The following is a 22,604-nucleotide window of genomic DNA, read 5'->3' as shown; positions in this document are numbered from 1 at the left end:
CTCCTGAGTCGCTCGTACAGCCGGTGACAAGCGGTTTTCTGCCGCTTGAATCCGGTGCCGTCCGAATACTTGGCGAACTGCATCGAATAGAGTCCCAGGGTGACGTCCATCGTAATCATGATCTTCATAATTGCTGAATACCCTTCGTTGAAGTTGCTCACTGCCAGAAAAGCTGCAATCTCCACAGTCTTCGCACCAGAGTACAAATGCTTGGGGGCTAACTTCCAAACACACGCGTTCAAACTTTCATTTTAATTTCGTGTGTTTCCTCCAAAGCACCGGTACAATAACTCGTCCTCCGAAAGAAAACACTGGTGCGTGAAAAAGGCCGATTTCAGGAATGTGCATTTTTTTGTTGAGCCGCGAACAACAAACATTTCCGTTCCGTATTCGAAAAAACCGTTTCAGGTGTGAATTGTAAACACTTCTATTGATCCCAAAATGCAATTAAAAAAATCGATTTTTTGAACCAAAAGATACTAACCTCCCCTTGCCGCCCGTTGTGAACCAGCGGTTCTAGGCGCTTCAGTCCGGTACCGCGTGAAGCTACGGTCGCATGTTCGATTCCTGCCTCGGGCATGGATGTGTGTGATGTCCTTGGGTTAGTTAGGTTTAAGTAGTTCTAAGCTCTAGGAAACTGATGACCTCAGCTGCTAAGTCCCATAGAGCTCAGAGCCATTTGAACCATTTGAAACATCCCCTTAAAGTGGAATTTAATATACCCGTTCAACAGAGCGTTCCCACATTATGACTAGCGCGATTTTCCTTTTAGAGATATGTATTAATACGGACAGTAAATGACGCAGATTAACCAGTACTCCAGCTGCAGCAGCACCGCCCTGGTCCGAGTTGGCTGCAAGAGCCATACTGCAGCGCTGCTCAGTAGCTGGTCGAGTACTGGTTACTGTTCGTGTTCTACTGTCCCTGTTCATACACAGCGCTATAACGAATATCGCAGTAGACTAATCGGGAACTGCTCTACCGAGTGGACAGTAAAGTTAAGCTTTAAAACGAGTTCTGTTTCTAGCGGTAAACAAACCAACGCTTTCCGCCTACATTGGGCATTGTATGAATCACATGATGAGCACTATTGGCCTGGACTGTCTCCAGCTAAACACTGGAAAGTCGGAACTGAAAATATCTACCGAAATGCCAGAGAAAAAGGGCTTGACAGCTCTTAGGAGGGACACCCTGTATATACAATAACTGACCCACAAGGTTTCGAACACCTCGTGTCTACAGCTATGTAGCAAAATTTTATTGCAAGCTAAATGGAGAAAACAACTGGAAAACGACTATTGCTGTTCCCCTTTCCAAGAAGTGTAGCAGGGTAGGCACTAATAACTAATGCCTTTACCGCTAACGTCCATCAGTCGTAGAGTTATGGAACTCGTTCTATGCTTTCTGTTAATGACGAAAAGAAATGGCTCTGAGTACTATGGGACTTAACATCGGAGGTCATCAGTCCCCTAGAACTTAAAACTACTTAAACCTAACTAACATAAGGACATCACACACATCCATGCCCGAGGTAGGATTCGAACCTGCGACCGTAGCAGTCTTACGGTTTCGGGCTGATGCGCCTAGAACCGCATGGACACCGCGGCCGGCTATTAATGACATCTGGAAAATTTAATACCTGTTAGGGCTTTGAGAGTTTTCAAACGATCTGGAGAGTAGCGTCTTAATATCATTGAGACTGTTCATTATTGATGTCATTGTATAAAGAGAACACACTATGTCTGACTACTGTAGTGTCGTTTAGGAACACCTGTTAAGTGTTCGACTTGCAGTTGACCCTCAGCATACACATATTCAAGGCATAGGGAATAATAAATTGGAAACACTCATTATTATTCGATAGTACAACTGGAGATCTGCCTCCGGGTTACAGTGATGACGATAAGGTTCAAATTGTTCAAATGGTTGTGAGCGCTATGGGACTTAACTTCTGAGGTCATCAGTCCCCTAGAACTTAGAACTACGTAAACTTAACTAACCCAAGGACAGCACACACATCCATGCCCGGGCCAGGATACGATCCTACGACCGTAGCGGTCGCGCGGTTCCAGACTGTAACGCCTACAACCGCTCGGCCACTCCGGCCGGCAAGAACGCGACGATGAGGTCCCATGTTGCTGAAACAACCTTGAAGTACTTGGGGACGTATCTTTTCATTGTCTCATTAGACACAACGAAGACACACTCCCAGGAAGCTGCGGTTGATGAAAATAAATTCTGAGCCCCTTTCAGACGTGCCACAAATCTAAAAGATGGATTTGCACAATGCCATGTGGTTTCAGTGGCTACAGTCGAACTCCAGGATTCTGGTCTCGGAGTTTACTTGTGCCGTCAGTTTATTCTAAGTGTCATGTAAATCTTAATAAGTCAAAACAATTACTTACAAAAACCAAATAGGAAAAGAATTTCAGAGCAGCAACACTACACTGGACATATTTACATAGTGTTGACAACGTACATTTGAATATTTGTTCAAATGGCTCTGAGCACTATCGGACTTAACTTCTGAGGTCATCAGTCCCCTAATCAGTCCCCTGGAGCTTAGAACTACTTAAACCTAACTAACCTAAGGACGTCACACACATCCATGCCCGAGGCAGGATTCCAACATGCGACCGTAGCGGTCGCGCAGTTCCAGACTGTAGCGCCTAGAACCTCTCGGCCACCCCGGCCAGCATTTGAATACTATTCTCAAAAATTGAAAGTTGGCCAGGTCTACACGACCTATCAACACATCAGTTTATTCTAAACTTCCATTTAGGAGTCTCTCTAGAACCTATTTTTAGACATATCTCTCACTAACAGTTAAAGGGATAATACTGTTAAGACTTTGACGAACCGACTGCTGGATTCTGTCTAAGATACTTCTCCCAATGTCTGTCTGATGATTTTTCTGACGTTTGGCCAGTTGGCGTTGTCAAAGTTTCACCTCAAATACTGGTGGTGGATTGTAGCTCGTGGCTGCAGATGATATGTACCTATCGCTCCAATGCCGAAGAGCTTTTCCGTGGGTATTTCTACTGCGGTTCTCCTCTTGCTATCTCTATTGGTCGTTCGCCGCAACAAGTGAATCAAGGATCCGTTCACCTTGAGGGTTTTTTCTTTCTTGTTGAAGATATTTTAATGTACGTTTATTTCTGTAGCTCTTTTGTACAGCAGGAATTTCCTGATGTTCCTGATGTTGACTAATCGTCCAATCATTCCAACATAGATTTTTCCGCATGTGCATGGTATGCGTTATATACTCGGCATTTCAAGTCGGTCTCTTATCTCCTCTGTTGATCTGGGCCAATCTTTGACCTTCTTTGTCGGTTTATTAGTAGTCTTTACGCCTTGTTTGCATAATCTACGGCCAATTCTGTCCGGCACTCTGGAAAAGTATGGTAGAAAGGCTGTACCTGACATTTGTTTTTCCGGTGTGTCACCTGGCCGAGTGTTTGATTCTGTGACACTTCTTACATAACTGATAGGGTACCCATTGATCCTCAGAACACTTTCTAGGCGTCTACGGTACTTCACCTCATACATTCGTCTTTCTCGAGGTTGTGCAGCTGCCGTCCCATATGTGTCGGCTTTCGATACACTTTGTGTCCTAGGTTTTCGCCAACCACTGTGACCATCACATCTAGAAAGGGTAGATGTTGGCCCTTTTTTACCTCGATGGTAAATTTTATGTTGGCATGGACGCTCTTCGAGTATCTTAGGAAGTCACAGAGTTGTCCTTCACCATCGCTCCACACAGCGAAAGTATCGTTGATATTCACAAGGTTCCCAGTCCAATGCCTATGCTTAGATATGCTCCATGAGGAAGTTGGCCACCCCTGGACTAAGTGGACTACCCATGGCGACACCTTGCAGCTGTTCCAAGAAGCTGCCACTCCTTTTTCCCGCAAGACATCACCAAGCCCTTTCATTCAAGTCTCAACACCAGTTACTTCACGTGGAACGTAAGCAGCAGCATTTCAGGCGCGAGATGCAACATCTGCAACTGTTCTGGCGGAGCAATGGGTACTACACCAGTTACATAAGAAGAATAGTCACAAAATCAAACGCTCGGCAAAGTGACACATCGGAAAAACAAGCGACGGGTACGGCCTTTCTGCCATACATTTACAAATTGACTGACAGAATCGGCCATATACTGGCAACCGAGGCCTAAAGAGTACTCATAGACGGACAAAGAAGATCAAAGAGTGTCTCAGACTGACAAAGGAAAAAAGGAACCCACTCGCATTGTCGGAAATATGCCGCATCCCATGCAAAAGCAGTAAAGTTTATGTTGGAATGACTGGACGATCATTTGAACACCAGCATCGCCAAACATAAGCGCCATTGCACGTTGAGGCAGAAGGAGAAATCGGCTGTGGCGGAGTACGCGCTTTGTGAGATCGACCACATTCGCCGACACGGAAGTTCTTGTTGTAGAGCGCTACGGACGCAGGTTCGAATCCCGCCTCGGGCATGGATGTGTGTAGTGTCCCTAGGTTAGTTAGGTTTAATTAGTTCTAAGTTTTAGGCAACTGATGACCTCAGAAGTTAAGTCGCATAGTGCTCAGAGCCATTTGAACCATTTGTTGTAGAGAAGGGCTGTCACACCCTGAAACGTCCCCTTTGAACAATTATACGTGACTGTGCTTAAACTGACACACAATATTTTTAGCGCAACGCAATCTGACTTTCAAAAATCCCTACAAAAGAAAGGCGCTGATTAACATTAACCTGTACCTTTCACAAATCACTTACCTCACCAAAAATCTTCCTTACTCGAACTACTGCAATACAGCGAGCGCCACTACTGCCAGCTAAATAAAAGATTCAAACTACGGAAGGCACTAACTACTGATAGGTATAGTTAGCAAATGAAAGATTTTAATAGAGAACAAACAATGTATTTACCTTAATAATCATAATATGTATGCCATCCAGTCTTACAAATTTCAAAACTCCGCCATTTCTCTCCCCACATCCACCACTGCTGGCGGCTCACCTCCAACTGCCCAACGCTACGCGCTGTTAACATCCAGCTGCCCAACACTACAATGGCAGACAACAATGCAAACTTGCCACAGACTGCACACAGCACAGCCAGTGATTTTCATACAGAGCGCTACGTAACGTTGCCAATAAGAAAACCTAAACAGCCTACTTACAACCCGCTTGTTAAGAGAAGCTAAAAAAATATACAAACATGGCAATAGCTTCAACAAGAAGGGAGAGAGCATCAAGGTGAACGGATGCTGGTTTCCTGTGCTGCAACGAACGGCCGTTGCACGTAGCGAGGAGAGAACGTCAGCGAAAATGCCCACGGAAAAGCCCTTGGACGTTGGCACGCCAGGTTCTTATAGTCTGCGACTCCAGTCCACCACAAGCCATGGAGGGTGACGCGTTGACAATGCCAGCCACTCGCGTCAGAAAAATTATCAAACAAACGCCGGCCGAAGAATCGGAGATAGAGCCAACCGGAAACTTGTCAGTTTAAGGGATGTGAGTTCTTAAAAACGTAATATAAAAATGTGCTAAATAATGGAACTAAGCAGCCTGAAAGCTAACGCTATTTAAATTTGTATTAGTATTAAGTGCAGAGAGCTTTTCCTTTGTATGTCACAACACACGAGATTTGGTATGTAGGACATCCGCAACTAAGAGGCTTGATGATTAATTTAGAGAGAAATGATTCAGTTGTACTAATTATTTATTCAAAATCCCATCTTCAGGTGTATGAAATTATTGTGTTTGGTAACACATAACGTGTGGTCGGACCAGTCAGCGCAAGAGCTCCAATTACTCAATGTTGGCGGAAAACAAACTTACTCAAGAGATTATGATGATCCACAGAGTCCAGACTGATGTGTTCGGTGCTAGTGTATCGGAAGCTTCCGTACTGTTGTCTGCCGTTGCCCTTCTTCTAGATAAATGTTCCACCCATTTGTTGGCGCTACCATTCAAACACCTGAAATGCTCACTCCATTCAGCAAACTTTAAAAAATACTGTCAGTAAGCAATAATATGTAGTTACACATTTCATCCGAAGGACAGATTGCCGGCCGGAGTGGCCAAGCGGTTCTAGGCGCTACAGTCTGGAACCGCGCGACCGCTACGGTCGCAGGTTGGAATACTGCCTCGGGCATGGATGTGTGTGATGTCCTTAGGTTAGTCAGGTTTAAGTAGTTCTAAGTTCTAAGGGAATGATGACCTCTGAAGTCCCATAGTGCTCAGAGCCATTTTTTTCTTCGAAGGACAGATTAGTAGGGAGAATAGGCAATTACATGTCGCGTACAGATGTCTAGTTGCATTTTATTCTGATTCTGTATGTTCGCAACAGACTCATACTAATTAATCATGCTCTTTGTCATAAAGAGTCACCGTAGCTAGATCACAATGTTGCGGATTACTCGATTAATGTGATTAAATTTCCTGATCTAAATAGTAAACCTCGCTGCAGGCATGGTGCTTGAAACGTTTCCGTATTTCCTACGTTAGCTTCCAGTATTAAGCAAGCCGCATCTATTTCAGTTTTCCGGGGTGCCAATCCCACGAGCGTTGTCAGATTAAATTCTAGGTCAACCTTTAATTACATGGGTGAACTAGTTCATGACGACAGAACACAAGTGTAAATGGAATATTCTATCCCATTATATGGATTAATTTCATGCTTTATTTAGCTGTAATAGAGTTCGTAGAGTTCGAGATATAAAAACTAGTTCTCTCTGTTGTTTACGAATTAATTCATTAGTAAATTGTTTACAGTTGCGTACAGCAGTGTCAAATACACGTGTCAAACATAATATTCGAAATAAATATTTTATTTCTTTTCCGTCGAAGCGAAACTGTTATTTACTCGTACAGTGTGAAATTAACTGCAAGTTTTGACGTAACTCTAAAGAACTGCAATTAATCCAGAGTCAACTCTAACGCCTGATGTATTTGCTATTTTTAGGTTTAATACCCATTTAGTGTAGATGATGAAAATAATTATTAACGGATAGAGAGGTATGATTTCAATAATTATCGAAACGTACTATTAAAAAATTTCTTTTAAAAGTGAAAACTGTAACTAGGGGAATCACATTAATTTCAAAATCTTCTCCCGGTTGGAACAATTCGTAGACTGTGCTAAAATTTGTAGTAAAAGACCTTAAAACTACATAACGTTTCGTCTCATTATTAGGTACATTCCAGTCATATCATGTCGTCTTTAATATTTCGCTTCTTACAAGTATTGGCTCCGGCATAGAAGCCGTGTTGTAATGCTGTCTTCACAGTTTATAGTTAATAAATGCTTGTTTGTATCATGTGAATAACTTTACTTCTAGCTCAATGTTGTATTGTGTTTCTGTTGTTACAGATTATTATGGCAATGAATGAAACGAGAGGTTGAACGCCTGTTTCAGCATATACTGCCTCTGACCTTCAACAATATCACATTCGGCACCATGAAACGTTTCAAGCCTTGCGATTAAAAACTGCATCACAGTAATGTGCTGTATCGTCATTTCGCTTTGCTACCTGATTGTTTTGTTGCATTTCCTTCATTGCTAGACGTAGTGGCCAACGTTTGGTTTATTTATTCAGTACTCAATTTCTTTGATAAACGTCGAACATTACATTTCTTTTGTATCTGATGATTTTTTCATCACAATTATTACCCATGTTGAAGAAATTAAACTGCTACTGCTGACTGAAAATTACTACACAGCTGTTTGTGGCAGAAGAGGTTCGTCCTTTACTTTTCCTTATCACGCAAGGCAACTGCACGGCGTTTTCTGCCGCAAAAATACAAATGAGTGCTCGACAGCGAGACTAGTAGAGTCAAATATACTGACTGCTCTTGCTGACGTCAACGTACTCGTATTTGAGGTCAAGGGATATGGCTTCAGCAGTTGGACCTTTTCCATTAGTAGCAGACGACCAGTGCAACATTATGTTAGTTTTTCAGTACTTATTTTTTCCTAGCTCAGGAAATCAACAGAACTCGCTGTGCCTGATTGTAGCATATTTTTTACGCTATGTGCTTTCAGTGTATCACTTGTGTTCATTGCTGAATGTTCCCAGTAAATTGCAGCACCTACTTCTAGAAAGTTGGTTACTGCTGTGTCAACACATCTTAGAAAGATAAAGGTAATTCAAGTGGCCGTGCGGTTCTAGGCGCTGCAGTCTGGAACCGCAAGACCGCTACGGTCGCAGGTTCGAATCCTGCCTCGGGCATGGATGTGTGTGATGTCCTTGGGTTAGTTAGGTTTAACTAGTCCTAAGTTCTAGGGGACTAATGACCTCAGAAGTTGAGTCCCATAGTGCTCAGAGACATTTGAACCACAAAGGTAATTTATATTTGTTTTTAGTAATATTTTGGCGTCGAATGAGTTTAGAATCTACTATAATATGCATATGTACCCTACACTATCGAACAAATGATAGTTCATTTCATTATGTTGAGAGGCGAGACGAACGTGTGCTTCTTGTAGAGGGGCAGCAGCCTTTTCAGTAGTTGCCGGGGCGACAGTCTGGATAATTGACTGACCTGACGTTGAAACATCAACCAAAAGGACCGTACTTGCTGGTAATGCCATAGACTGAAAGCAAGGGGAAACTACAGCCGCAATTTTTCCCGATGGCATATAGCTCTACTGTATGGTTAAATGATGATGGCATCCTCTTGGATCAAATATTCTATTCGGATCTCCCAGCGGGGACTACTCAGGAGTATGTAGCTATCAAGAGAAACAACTGTGGACTGTGACCACAATTTATTGCCTATGAACTGTAGATAAAAACTGGAGAAATTCTGAAAGATACGAATTTAAGTAAATGGAAACAAGAAGTTGTCGAGAGATTCGAGGAAAGCATTAGGAAATGATTGATAAGAACAGGCGAAAGAAATACAGTAAAAGAAGAATGGGTAGCTTTGAGGGATGAAGTACTGAAGGCAGCAGAGGATCAAATAGGTAAAAAGAAAAGGGCTAGTAGAGATCTGTGGATAACACAAGAGATACTGAATGTAACTGATGAAGGGAGAAAATATAAGAATGCAATAAATGAAGCAGACGATAGGAAATACAAACGTGTAAAAAAATGAGATTGGCAGGAAGTGCAAAATGGGTAAGCACGAATGGCTAGAGGACAAATGTAAGGATGTGGAAGCATCTTTCACTAAAGGAAAGATAGATACCGCTTACAGGAAAATTAAAGAGACATGTGGAGAAAAGAGAACCATCTGCATGAATATCAAGACTTCAGATGGAAAACTAGACCTATCCCAGGAAGGGAAAGCTGCAAGGAGGAAGGAGTATGTAAAGGGTCTGCAAGACGGAAATGAACTTGAAGGCAATATTATAGAAATGGAGGAGGACGTAGATGAAGATGAGATAGGAGATATGATACTGCGTGAAGAATTTCACACAGCACTGAGAGGCCTAAGTTGAAACAAAGTCCCAGGAGTAGAGAACACTCAATTGGAACTACTGACAAAACTTTACGATCTGGCGAGCAAGATGTATCAGACAGGTGAAATGCCCTCAGACTTCAAGAAGAATATAATTATTCCAATTCCAACGAATGCATCTGCCGACAGACGTGTAAATTACCGAACTGTCAGTTTAATACGCCATGGTTACAAAATACTAACACTAATTCTGTACTGAAGAGTGGAGATAATGGTAGAAGCCGACCTCGGGTAAGATCAGTTTGGATTCTGGACAAATTTAAGAACACGCGAGGCAATACTGGCTCTACGACTTCTCATAGAAAATTGGTTAAGGAAAGGCAAACTTATGTTAGTAGCATTAGTACACTTAGTGAAAGCTCTTGATAGTGGTAACAGGAATACCATCATTGAAATTTTTAGAGTAGCAGGACTAAAATACAGTGAGCGAAAGACTATTTACAACCTGAACAGAAACAGATGGTAATTATGAGTGGAAAAGTATGAAAGGGAAACAATGGTTGAGAAGGAAGTGAGATAAGGTTGTTGCCTATCCCCGAAATTATTCGATCCGTACATTGAGCAAACAGTAAGAAACAAAATAAAAATTTGGAGTAGGTATTAAAGTCCAGGGAGCAGAAATAAAAACACTGTGGTTCGCCAACGCTAATGTAATTCTATTAGAGACAGCAAAGGACTTAGAAGGGCATTTGAACGTAATCGACAGTGTCTTGAAAGTAGTATGGAAGATGAACATGAACAAAAGCAAAACGAGGATAATGGAATGTAGTCGAATTAAGTCAGATGGTACTGAGGGGATTAGATTAGTAAATGAGACACTTAAATTAGTAGATGAGTTTTGCTGTTTGGGCAGCAAAATTACTGATGATGTTCGAAGTACAGAGGATATAAATTTAGACTGGCAATGGCAAGAAAATCTTTTCTAAAGAAAAGGAATTTGTTAACATCGAGTATTGATTTAAGGATCAGGAAATCTTTCCTGAAAGTATTTGTATGGAGTGTAGCCTTGAATGAAAGTGAAACAGGAATTATACACAGTTTAGACAAGAAGAGAACAGAAGCTTGTTAAATTTGATGCTACAGAACAATCCTGAAGATTAGTTTGGCAGGTAACATAATTGATGTCAAGGAACTGAATAGAATTAGAGAGAAAAGAAGTGGCACAAAGTGATTAGAAGACAGGTCGGTTGGTAGGACGCATTATGACACATCAAGTATCAAGGGATCACGAATTTAGTACTGGAGGGTGGCGTTGGTCGAGAGGGGGGGGGGGGACGGGTAAAAACCGTAGAGGGAGACCGAGAGATGAATACGGTAAGCAGGTTTGGAAGGATGGAGGTCGCAGTACTTGCTCAGAATGAAGAGGCTTACACAGGATAGTACAGCATGGAAAGCTGCATCAAACCAGTCATCGGACTGAGGGCAGCAACAAAAACAACAACAACGTATTTGTTTTCCAAATAGTACTGGAAGTACATGCGTCCCCAGAATTCTTGTTGGGACGCAATAAGTCCAGTATTTCCTTCCCACTGTGTTCCTAAATTCAAGACCGAAACATTTTTGCCATTATTTGTCGTGAGAAATGCTCGAGCGGTGCGTATCTCATGTATTCATTTATTGTTGTCATTGTTTAGAACATGCTGTGAACAATGAAGGCAGACGAGCTTTGCTATTCTAGTGTTGTTATTTATGTGAACAAAGCTATTATTCCAAAATGCAGATGATTCCTTTCTTCCATCTTAAAGGAGAAATATCTTTACCTCGAAGAGACAAAGCTTAATATAAAGTTCACTGTAAAATCTGCAACACCACATTTTCGGTTGCTTTGGGATGTTGTTCAACACGATAAATCATACAACTGCAAGCTATCTTCTTCAGCTGCTGTTGTAACAACTTCTAAAATCTATGACTTATTCACCAAAACAAAAAATATTTGGTAAGTTTCTTTCACAGTTTCTAAAAAATGTATCTTACGTTTCCTCTATGCATTGTCACCATAAACATGCTTCATTAAAAGGCTATCATGAAATCATATCCTTGATATTCAAGGTCTCAAACCTTTCACGTTAGATATAATTACGAGAGACAGTATATTACTATTATAGTTTACCTGGTACGTCACCATAATTGCTGTAAGACATTTCATTAATTTAGGCTCAGTATATTGAGAACCAGTAATGTTATACGTAAATCTCTGATTTGTATCAAAGCAGAATGGTTAAATAGTAAAGGCGTAATTTTATAAACTATAGAGTGCAGCAAAGAGTCGTCCTTATTTAGATTTTATTACGCAAATTCAGATTTCAGCTACTGACCAGCTATTCTCAAAGCACTATTTTCTATTCTCGGTGCATGTAAGTCCCAATTGCTCGGGCGTCAGTCACATTTCTTTGAATATTACTGTATCATCTCATACAGTAGTCACATCTCTTTGAATATTACTGTATCATCTCATACAGTAGTATTCAAAGAAATGTGACTGACGTCCGAACAGGGACTTCCATGCATTGAGAATGGCTAGCCACTAGCCGAAATCTGGATTTGCGTAATAAAATATAAAATAGGACGACTGATTGCTGCACTCTATAATTTATAAACCAAACAACAGTCGCTGAGTGCACCCACTTTCCTAATGGAAGGTTACCTGATGAAAGGCCTAAATTATGAAATTGTGGGAAATGAAGAGGCTACTTTGGCTGCAGCTGAGGGGACTTTTACATAGTATGCAGCGCGTCATGATTGTAGCTACAGTTCTATGGAGTGCACAACAAATGTCATTCAAAAACTTTATGATGTCAAGTTATGTTGTAAACGAACTAAAGGTGAAGCCACTGTTAATAGTGCATGAACCCCTTGGTGCAAACAACTTCTTATACAAGATCTTGACCTTGAAAACATTTTACGTTTATCTATTGACCAGTAATCACAAATCAGGCAAATTTCTTCCAGTGTTAATTAAACATCCCACTTCATAAAGCTGTATGCATGAAAAACAAGGAATTCATTGCTATTGAAAATGGAACTTCTTATTTAATATTTAAAAATATGATGTCGGTTATTCATGACCACTGCCTACAATCAAAGTTGTGTCATTATCTGCTAACAATATGAACGGTACATTTGGTGGAGTAAACCGAAGTGTCAGAGAGATTATTTTTATCAAACAAGAAGCAAGTGACATATACCCACCACAACGTGAAAACAATCGCTGGGAAGCTGCCAGTTGATATAGAGGATATCATCTCTAAAATTTACAAGTATTTTCATATTTATAGTGTAAGGGTGGAAAGACTAAAACAGTTGTGTGATATTGTAAAATTCAGTTACTGTCAATCGTTAGGTTACAAAAGTACAATATGGTTGGCGCTGTTTCCTGCTCTTCAACCGAGTCTGAATTATATTCTCTCCTAAAATCATTCTTCTGCAAACCACGCCGTCCTTTATCAACTGAATCAGTTTTCAACAATGGAGTCTGAATTATGGTTGTGGTTTGCTCACACTCAGATCAATCTTTTTCAAATAAAAGTCCGAGAAATTGAGAAGCAGAATTCCTACCTTTCAGAGACAATATCTGGTTATATATTACTTACAAAAAAGATAAAAATCAGAAAAAATAATCCTATGATTTTTGAGATTTAATCTATCTTGAAGGAAATGTTTGAGGCTGATCAAGCTGGTCAAAGAAGTTTTTACTCCGATCTTCATCCATTCTACAATGTGGCACTTGAATATTTGGTTCCATGGGTTAAGCAGTTTTCAGAATATAATTTTCGTTGTTGTACTAGTTTGAAAAAGAAGTTACAATAGGAAGATATACAGTCAAGTACACCATTCATTCAGAATATCGTACTGGCAAAACGACTGTAGCCGAAGAATGACATTACTGTGAAAATTGTTGTAGGAGAAAATTAAATTACTTGAACCATTCAAAGGAAGAAGTACAGAACATATGAATTGGAATACTTAAAGTGTTACAGGGAAAATGCATAAAAGTAAAAGTGTTGCCTAAATTTAAGGTACTTCCTCTGTGTATCCCGAGTTCGAATGCAGGAACTGAGCGTTTGTTTTCGAATACGAATCGTTATTGGTTATGTGATAAAACAAACGGTTTAGACTTGTACAATAGATTTTTACACAGTAAGCAGTTTCGTGAGGAAATTCGCTCAGACAGGAAAAAAAATTCTAGTAATATGCAGGGTTGATAAGTATATTAATAAACATTGTTCTAATGCAAAATGCATTCATTCAATATCATGTTTCCGTCATCCTAATTTTTTGCTAACACAGAATTTGAGAAATAATTGATCAGACTATTGTAGCCTTTTCAAGGGTTCCCTGTTATCTTGGGAAATAATAGGTTACATTCGAGCAGCATTGTTTTCATAGTTTTTAGGTGTTCGCTACTGAGTTTTCTGAATAGTGCACATGTTTCAGTTATTTTCTAACAACTGTGTTCACTATGAAAATTTGGTGAATCATATCAATTGTTACAAATCTTGCATCAGAACACTGCATTGACCACCAGGATAAACTTTTCATTCGTAAAATTGGAGAGCTCAGTACTGAGTAGGATACATGAAGCACCACTAACGTATATGCCTTTGCCTGTCTACTTTAAATTCCAGCAGCCACTGATACGATGTGCCGACAGAAATGACGTAGCTTTCCAGGTAGGCTAAAATTATTAATTGCGGAAGATCTGTTCCAGGAAATGCTAATTAGTAGCGCTTAAACCCTTTCCAGAAATTGATTGATTTCGAAAAGTTTTGCGGCGTTGTCTCGGTAACAAACATCATCAACAGTGACAGTATAAAAAAGCTGTGGTCCACCCGAACGAGTCATGAAAGCCCTACGGTACCGACCGGCCGCCATATCATCCCCAGTGCAGAGGCGCCACTGGATGAGGATATGGAGCGCCATGTGGTCCGCACACCGTTCTCCCGGCTTTATGTTAGTTTACGAGACCGAACAGTAATTTTAGGGAGCCAATTTTAAGTTTTCTTAAAAAGAATACACTGAAATCAATATACGGTTTGCCGAATTTTGTTTTGTTGCACCAAGCAGGGCCCTACACAGATCCCTCCAATTTTTGCTACCGTTACAGAAACAATTTTAACATATCGGTGGTTATCAAATAAATAAGCAGTAAAATCGTTTTTCTTCATCATTTAGCTGTAGTCATTTCTCCACATTACTTAACGAGTAAAAGATTTTACGCTAAAACACGCATTCAGCGAATAATCGCAATGATACTTCCGTATATTTTTTATACCTGCTTTATGGACAGAAAACTGTTAAGACCGGATACTTGGCTATCAGCGACGAAAACAAGTGATTTGTCCCCTACTCCTGTAGTGTGAAGACTACACGGCAGTAAGAGTCATTTGACACCTGATGATATCATGATTTTCATGGCACCAAGCTTTACGTCTCGCCTGGGCCAGTCAACACCGCCATTGGACTGTTGATGACTGGAAACATGCTTGCTATGAATTTTTTCGCTGCCTCATCGGGCAAGTCTCGTTTGAAATTATATCGAGCGGACGGACGTGTGCGGGTATGGAGACAACCTCAAGAATCCAAGGACCCTGCGTATCAGCAGGGGACTGTTCAAGTTGGAGGAGACTCTTCAATGGCGTTAGGCGTGTGCAAATGGAGTGATATGGAACCCATGATACGCCTTGATACGACTCTTGGCTGTTTATCCGCATGTAAGCATCATGTCTGATCACTTGCACCAATTCATGTCGATAGTGCATTCCGACTGACTTGGGAAATACCAGCAAGACAATGCGACGGCCAACACGTCCAGAATTGCTACAGAGTGGCTTCAGGAATACTCTTCTGAGTTTGAACACTTCCACTGGTCACCAAATTCCCAAGACGTGAACATTATTGAGCATATCTGTGATACCTTGTAACGTGCTGTTCAGAAGAGTTCTCCATTCCCTCGCACTCTTACGGATTTATGGACAACTCTATAGGATTCATGGTGTCAATTCCCTCCACCGCTACTTCAGTCATTAGTCGAGTCCATGCAGGCAGATGTACCAGATTTTTTTACTCTTCAGCGTATAACCTTAGGTTAAAGATTTAACACCATCACTAAAGCACACAAGTTAGAAACTGCGTATGCGTCACCATGCATGGTAACTCACAGCGTGCAAATGACAAAGACTATATTCATCCAGTAACCGGGAATGAGAGCATGTCGACACTTCAAAGACTCGGAGTTGGTGGCTACTGTTTATTATCGAAACGAAATATCAATAAATATGATGGTCCCACGTATCAAATGATATCATTTCATCAAAATAATGTACATCTTGAACCAGATACAGTAAGGGCAAGTACTTAATTATGAAGAACTCTAAATATTTACAAACACTGCGCAAAACACAGCCTCATGTCTAGCAATAACAAAATCTGTAGAAAATGGCGGAAACTGCGTATAACAGCCTTTAATGCGCGTTCCTTCATGTAATTCTCCAAATCAGTCACTGGACAGAAGTACTGAAAAAAAATCATGTGTTCCTAGGTACACTATTTTCTATGTTCTACACTCTCGCCCAGATATACAATAACACGATAAATGAAGGTCACTTAAGAGTTCGTCTTTCTGGTTTAGAATAGCATGGCACCGCTCCACTTCCACCTTCACAAGAAATGCGAATGCTTTGTCCGTCGTGCACCATATTGTACTTTGAAACACAAGAAGGTCCTTTAACACGAGAAATCTGATATTCGTACTGTCTTCACCATTTTACCGATCTTGAAGATGGATATTTTTGGCAGCTCCCGTTAGCTTCATATTAAAATGCATTTAACTTGTAATGGCGTTTTTCCAGTACTTATGCTTAATTTGATTTCACTTGCTGTTTATTGACGGTACAGCAGAGTAGTAATGTAAAAGACAGATGACTAAATACAGTATCCACAAGAGTTCCTCGATTGCAACGCTTTTAAACTTCAACTGTAAATTTGTTCTTAGGTAGTAAACGATTTTGTACCTTAATTTTAGGAAGCATTTTTTTTTAATTTCACAAAAAGGCTGCAGCACATAAATAGTAAATGCCACAATTTAAGAATGGAATAACATAATACATCAAATTTCTATTGCAGGGCTGGTTTGAGGTGAAAGCCTGAAAATTCCTTTATCAGTCCTCTGTAATATGTCGTAGAACGAAGTGAAATATTCAAGTACTGGTTGTGTTAACGGTTGGCAACAGGTGAAAATACCCGGGGAAGCTGTCTGTGGGGACAAACCCCGTGTAGGGGCAGACCCCTCTCAATGCTGTCATTGACTCCTCTTAAGGCTCTCATTGACGTTGTAACGCTACAACGCAGTCCTTGCTATGAATTTTTTCGCTTACTTAACACATGAAACTGTTTGTATACGATGTATTGTCTAGTGTAAATATGTACTGTAAATACTATGTTTAAATTATGTAATATTTAACACTGGCAAGTCAGGGCATATTTAGTTAACGTTAAGTCAGAGAGATTGTTTTGTCGCTCCTCTGGGTGCGGGAGCGCGCCAGTGGATAGTAGTAGCAGCAGTGACGCCGTGCTCGGAGTAAGACGTACAGTCGAGTGCTGCTGGTCCTAGCTGTATTACATCTAACGGCCAGTGTATGGATCTAAGTACGACGGGCAAGTAATGGTCGGCATATCTGGAAGCATGGCCGGGCAAGTTATTATGGATGAATGGGCATAGTGCTGAAGAAACGAGGACTCAAATGTGAAGCGCACTGTGGGCCCAAGTCGCAACAGTAAAAGCCCGCTGCCGCACTGTGTCGCTGCCGTGGACTTCCGTCGATCCACCGACAACGAGGGAAGTAAGATCTACGTAATTTTCGTAGGATAAAATTGTAGAAGGCTTGCCAGTGACTGTACTTTTCTCTGAAGTGGAACAATTAATAACAAGCTCTTTATAATCGGAGTGTTTCAGTGACATTCCACCCGACAATAACACCTAGTAGGTTCCTTCCGCTCCTTACCTTATTGAACCGAATGTGTCAAGCCATTATCAAGAGAAAATATGTTAATTATCAAATTATTTGCATAGGCGGTGAAGAGTAAGTTTCAGACTGGTTATCGTAGTTAATGGTTGCACTGAATAAGCTTACGCCAACCGTAGTAACTTAATAATAGACTGAAGTAATAAATTTGATTATTAAGATTTATTTCAATGCATATTCAGCTGAAGTTAATTCAAGGATATTTCATGAAACTATAAAGCTTATTCAACCTGACGATCCCCCAATTAATGAATTATTGTCAGTCAAAACATAGTTAATCAATTATTGGCAATATATTTCATTATTAGTAGTTTAAACTGTACAAAGTACCTAATTTTAAAGACAGAATGACAGTCCATTATTCAAAACCTCGATAGATAGTTATCTGTGTTGTCAGCATTGCACTTAGCTGACAAATTATGAACAAAATAAGTGTAGTTAGATTGTTATGACATTGTTTTATATGACGACTGAGCCTGACACAGCACTTACGTAAAAGTCCCCGTTCCACCTGCTGCGCTACAAACAGGTAAACTTTATTGTTGACACAATTATTCACGTACTTAACGGTACTGTCGCTCATCAGTTGAGCTGGCGACCGATTTTTTAATTGATTTTACAACTTAATCATGTCTTTCGGCAAAATTTCCACTGGCAAAATTTATTTCCAAATTATTTCTATTATATCATTTACCGATCATTATTGAATGAAATTACTCATTCAATAACGAACAAGTTATAACGTCTCCTGTTTTCCGCGGAATAATCATAATTTACTTCGGATTCGGATGCCTTATCCCGACGCGGGTCAAAATTCATAATTCACGGTCACTGTCAACTTGTAATTTCGCAAATCCCGGGAAGCAGGGGGGTGTTATAACGTCAAAGGATGTGTTTGTGGTTGAGCAAGCACAACGCATCATCATTAAAGGCTCGCCTTTCTTTAACCAGACTGATAGTTCTCGTTTCTATTATTATTTCAATTCTACGAAGGGGACGAGATGGCAGAGGATCAACCGATTTTCAACCAAAAGCTACCTTCTTCTTTCACATTGTGGCATTATATATGTTTATGATTGTGGTTTCATTAATTATTCACAGATGTCAGTTGGATGATATCAGAATTGAGTTCACAGCCACGCGGCAGTAAAACTTCGTGAGTACACCGACGCTACTGGACAGCTGCAGAGCAAAAGTTTTTCAAAAAACCTGTTTATGACTCATCAGAAGTTAAACTATGCCCATTAAGTTGGTTTGTCCTGACAAAGCCTCACCTTCTAAGAATTTTTTTTTTCAAATTTCATTCTGAGGTCATCATTCACACCAAGCATAAAGTTGTCTTTACAGGGCTTCGTGACGTCTACCAAGTAAACGTCTTTATAACTAAGAAAGTTTTTTATCGACTTATTTGATCTGTTACTATACCTAGCATTGAAAACTGTTATGGAACAGGCCCATTCTTGTCATTGCAGCACTTTTTTCTGTATATTTACATTTTCAAGTAAAAATTTAATATAACTGTATCTGTTACTTGTCTTACTGTTTGAATTTCATCTGGTACATCTTTATAAATTTGTTCAGTTTCGTTATTAAGTGTATTAATGAAAGCAAGGAGAAACTACGGCCGTAATTTTTCCATAGGGGATGCAGCTTTACTATATGATTAAATGATGATGGCGTCCTCTTGGGTAATATATTCCGGAGGTAAAATAGTCCCCCATTCGGATCTCCGGGTGGGGACTACTCAGGAGGAAGTCGTTATCAGGAGAAAGAAAACTGGAGTTCTACGGATCGGAGAGTGGAATGTCAGATCCCTTAATCGGGCAGGTAGGTTAGAAAATTTAAAAAGGGAAATGGATTGGTTAAAGTTAGATATAGTGGGAATTAGTGAAGTTCGGTGGCAGGAGGAAAAAGACTTCTCGTCAGGTGACTACAGGGTTATAAACACAAAATCAAATTAGGGTAATGCAGGAGTAGGTTTAACAATGAATAGGAAAATAGGAATGCGGGTAAGCTACTACAAACAGCATAGTGAACGCATTATTGTGGCCAAGATAGATATGAAGCCCACACCTACTACAATAGTACAAGTTTATATGCCAACTAGCTCTGCACATGACGAAGAAATTGAAGAATTGTGTGAAGAAATAATAGAAATTATTCAGATAGTGAAGGGTGACGAAAATTTAATAGTCATGGGTGACTGGAATTCGGTAGTAGGAATAGGAAGAGAAGGAAACGTTGTAGGTGAATATGGATTGGGGCTAAGAAATGAAAGAGGAAGCCGCCTGGTAGAATTTTGCACAGAGCACAACTTAATCATAGCTGACACATGGTTCAAGAATCATAAAAGAAGGTTGTATACATGGAAGAATCCTGGAGATACTAAAAGGTTTCAGATAGATTATATAATGGTAAGACAGACATTTAGGAACCAGGTATTAAATTGTAAGACATTTCCAGGGGCAAAAGTGGACTCTGACCACTGTCTATTGGTTATGACCTGTAGATTAAAACTGAAGAAACTGCAGAAAGGTGGAAATTTAAGCAGATGGGACCTGGATGAACTGACTAAACCAGAGGTTGTACAGAATTTCAGGGAGAGCATAAGGGAACAATTGACACGAATGGGGGAAAGAAACACAGTAGAAGATGATTGGGTAGCTTTGAGGGATGAAGTAGTGAAGGCAGCAGAGGATCAAGTAGGTAAAAAGACGAGGGCTAGTAGAAATCCTTGGGTAACAGAAGAAATATTGAATTTAATTGATGAAAGGAGAAAATATAAAAATGCAGTAAATGAAGCAGGCGAAAAGGAATACAAAAGTCTCAAAAATGAGATCGACAGGACGTGCAAAATGGCTAAGCAGGGATGGCTAGAGGACAAATGTAAGGATGTAGAGGCTTATCTCACTAGGGGGAAGATAGATACTGCCTACAGGAAAATTAAAGAGACTTTTGGAGATAAGAGAACCACTTGTATAAACATCAAGAGCTCAGATGGAAACCCAGTTCTAAGCAAAGAAGGGAAAGCAGAAAGGTGGAAGGAGTATATGGAGGGTCTATACAAGGGCGATGTACTTGAGGACAATCTTATGGAAATGGAAGAGGTTGTAGATGAAGATGAAATGGGAGATACGATACTGCGTGAAGAGTTTGACAGAGCACTGTATGACCTGAGCCGAAACAAGGCCCCGGGAGTAGACACCATTCCATTAGAACTACTGACAGCCGTGGGAGAGCCAGTCCTGACAAAACTCTACCATCTGGTGAGCAAGATGTATGAAACAGACGAAATACCCTCAAACATAAAGAAGAATATAATAATTCTAATCCCAAAAAAAACAGGTGTTGACAGATGTGAAAATTACCGAACTATCAGTTTAATAAGTCACAGCTGCAAAATACTAACGCGAATTCTTTACAAACGAATGGAAAAAATTGTAGAAGCTGACCTCGCGGAAGATCAGTTTGGATTCCGTAGAAATGTCGGATAACGTGAGGCAAGACTGACCCTACGACTTATCTTAGAAGCTAGATTAAGGAAGGGCAAACCTACGTATCTACCTTTGTAGACTTAGAGAAAGCTTTTGACAATGTTGACTGGAATACTCTCTTTCAAATTCTGAAGGTGTTAGGGGTAAAATACAGGGAGCGAAAGGCTATTTACAATTTGTACAGAAACCAGATGGCAGTTATAAAAGTCGAGTGACATGAAAGGGAAGCAGTGGTTGGTAAGGGAGTGAGACAGGGTTGTAGTCTCTCTCCGATGTTATTCAATCTGTATACTGAGCAAGCAGTGAAGGAAACAAAAGAAAAATTCGGAGTCGGTATTAAAATCCATGGAGAAGAAATAAAAACTTTGATATTCGCCGATGACATTGTAATTCTGTCAGAGACAGCAAATGACTTGGAAGAGCAGTTGAATGGAATGGATAGTGTCTTGAAAGGAGGATATAAGATGAACATCAACAAAAGCAAAACGTTGATAATGGAATGTAGTCGAATTAACTCGAGTGTTGTTGAGGGAATTAGGTTAGGAAATGAGACACTTAAAGTAGTAAAGGAGTTTTGCTATTTGGGGAGCAAAATAAATGATGTTGGTCGCAGTAGAGAGGACGTAAAATGTAGACTAGCAATGGCAAGCAAAGCGTTTCTAAAGAAGAGAAATTTTTAACATCGAGTATAGATTTAAGTGTCAGGAAGTCATTTCTGAAAGTATTTGTATGGAGTTCAAATGGTTCAAATGGCTCTGAACACTACGGGACTCAACTACTGTGGTGATAAGTCCCCTAGAACTTAGAACTACTTAAACCTAACTAACCTAAGGACATCACACACATCCATGCCCGAGGCAGGATTCGAACCTGCGACCGTAGCGGCCGCGCGGTTCCAGACTGTAGCGCCTTTAACCACTTGGCCACCACGGCCGGCTTTGTATGGAGTGTAGACTTGTATGGAAGTGAAACATGGACGATAAATAGTTTGGACAAGAAGAGAATAGAAGCTTTCGAAATGTGGTGCTACAGAAAATGCTAAAGATTACATGGGTAGATCACATAACTAATGAGGAAGTATTGAATAGGATTGGGGAGAAGTTTGTGGCACAACTTGACCTGAAGAAGGGATCGGTTGGTAGGACATGTTTTGAGGCATCAAGGGATCACCAATTTAGTATTGGAGGGCAGCGTGGAGGGTAAAAATCGTTGAAGGAGACCAAGGGATGAATACACTAAGCAGATTCAGAAGGATGTAGGTTGCAGTAGGTACTGGGAGATGAAGAAGCTTACACAGGATAGATTAGCATGGAGAGCTGCATCAAACCAGTCTCAGGACTGAAGACCACAACAACAACAACAATGTATTCCATGTTTTACCGACCAACCGCTTCTAGCTCGCCCTTTCATTTTCTTTCTACTGCACCGTTTTCAGCTTTCACCTAAGTCAGTCATTCACTGTTCTACAACTGTCAGTCCGGATCCTCTATTTGCAAAATGCTCATCTAATTTCTCCACATTGCCGCAAACAGCTGTTACGTGGCCATATGGCTCCTTTTTAAATTCGTTTATGCGATAGGTTAGTTCATTAACTCTGTGAGTTTTTGTGGGTCCAATTGCTGTTTTTAT

This window comes from Schistocerca cancellata, chromosome 7 (genome assembly GCF_023864275.1).
Source record: "Schistocerca cancellata isolate TAMUIC-IGC-003103 chromosome 7, iqSchCanc2.1, whole genome shotgun sequence".
NCBI classification, from domain to species: Eukaryota; Metazoa; Arthropoda; class Insecta; order Orthoptera; family Acrididae; genus Schistocerca; species Schistocerca cancellata.
The sequence above is the reverse complement of the archived record's forward strand: the minus strand, read 5'-3'. Positions refer to the sequence as shown.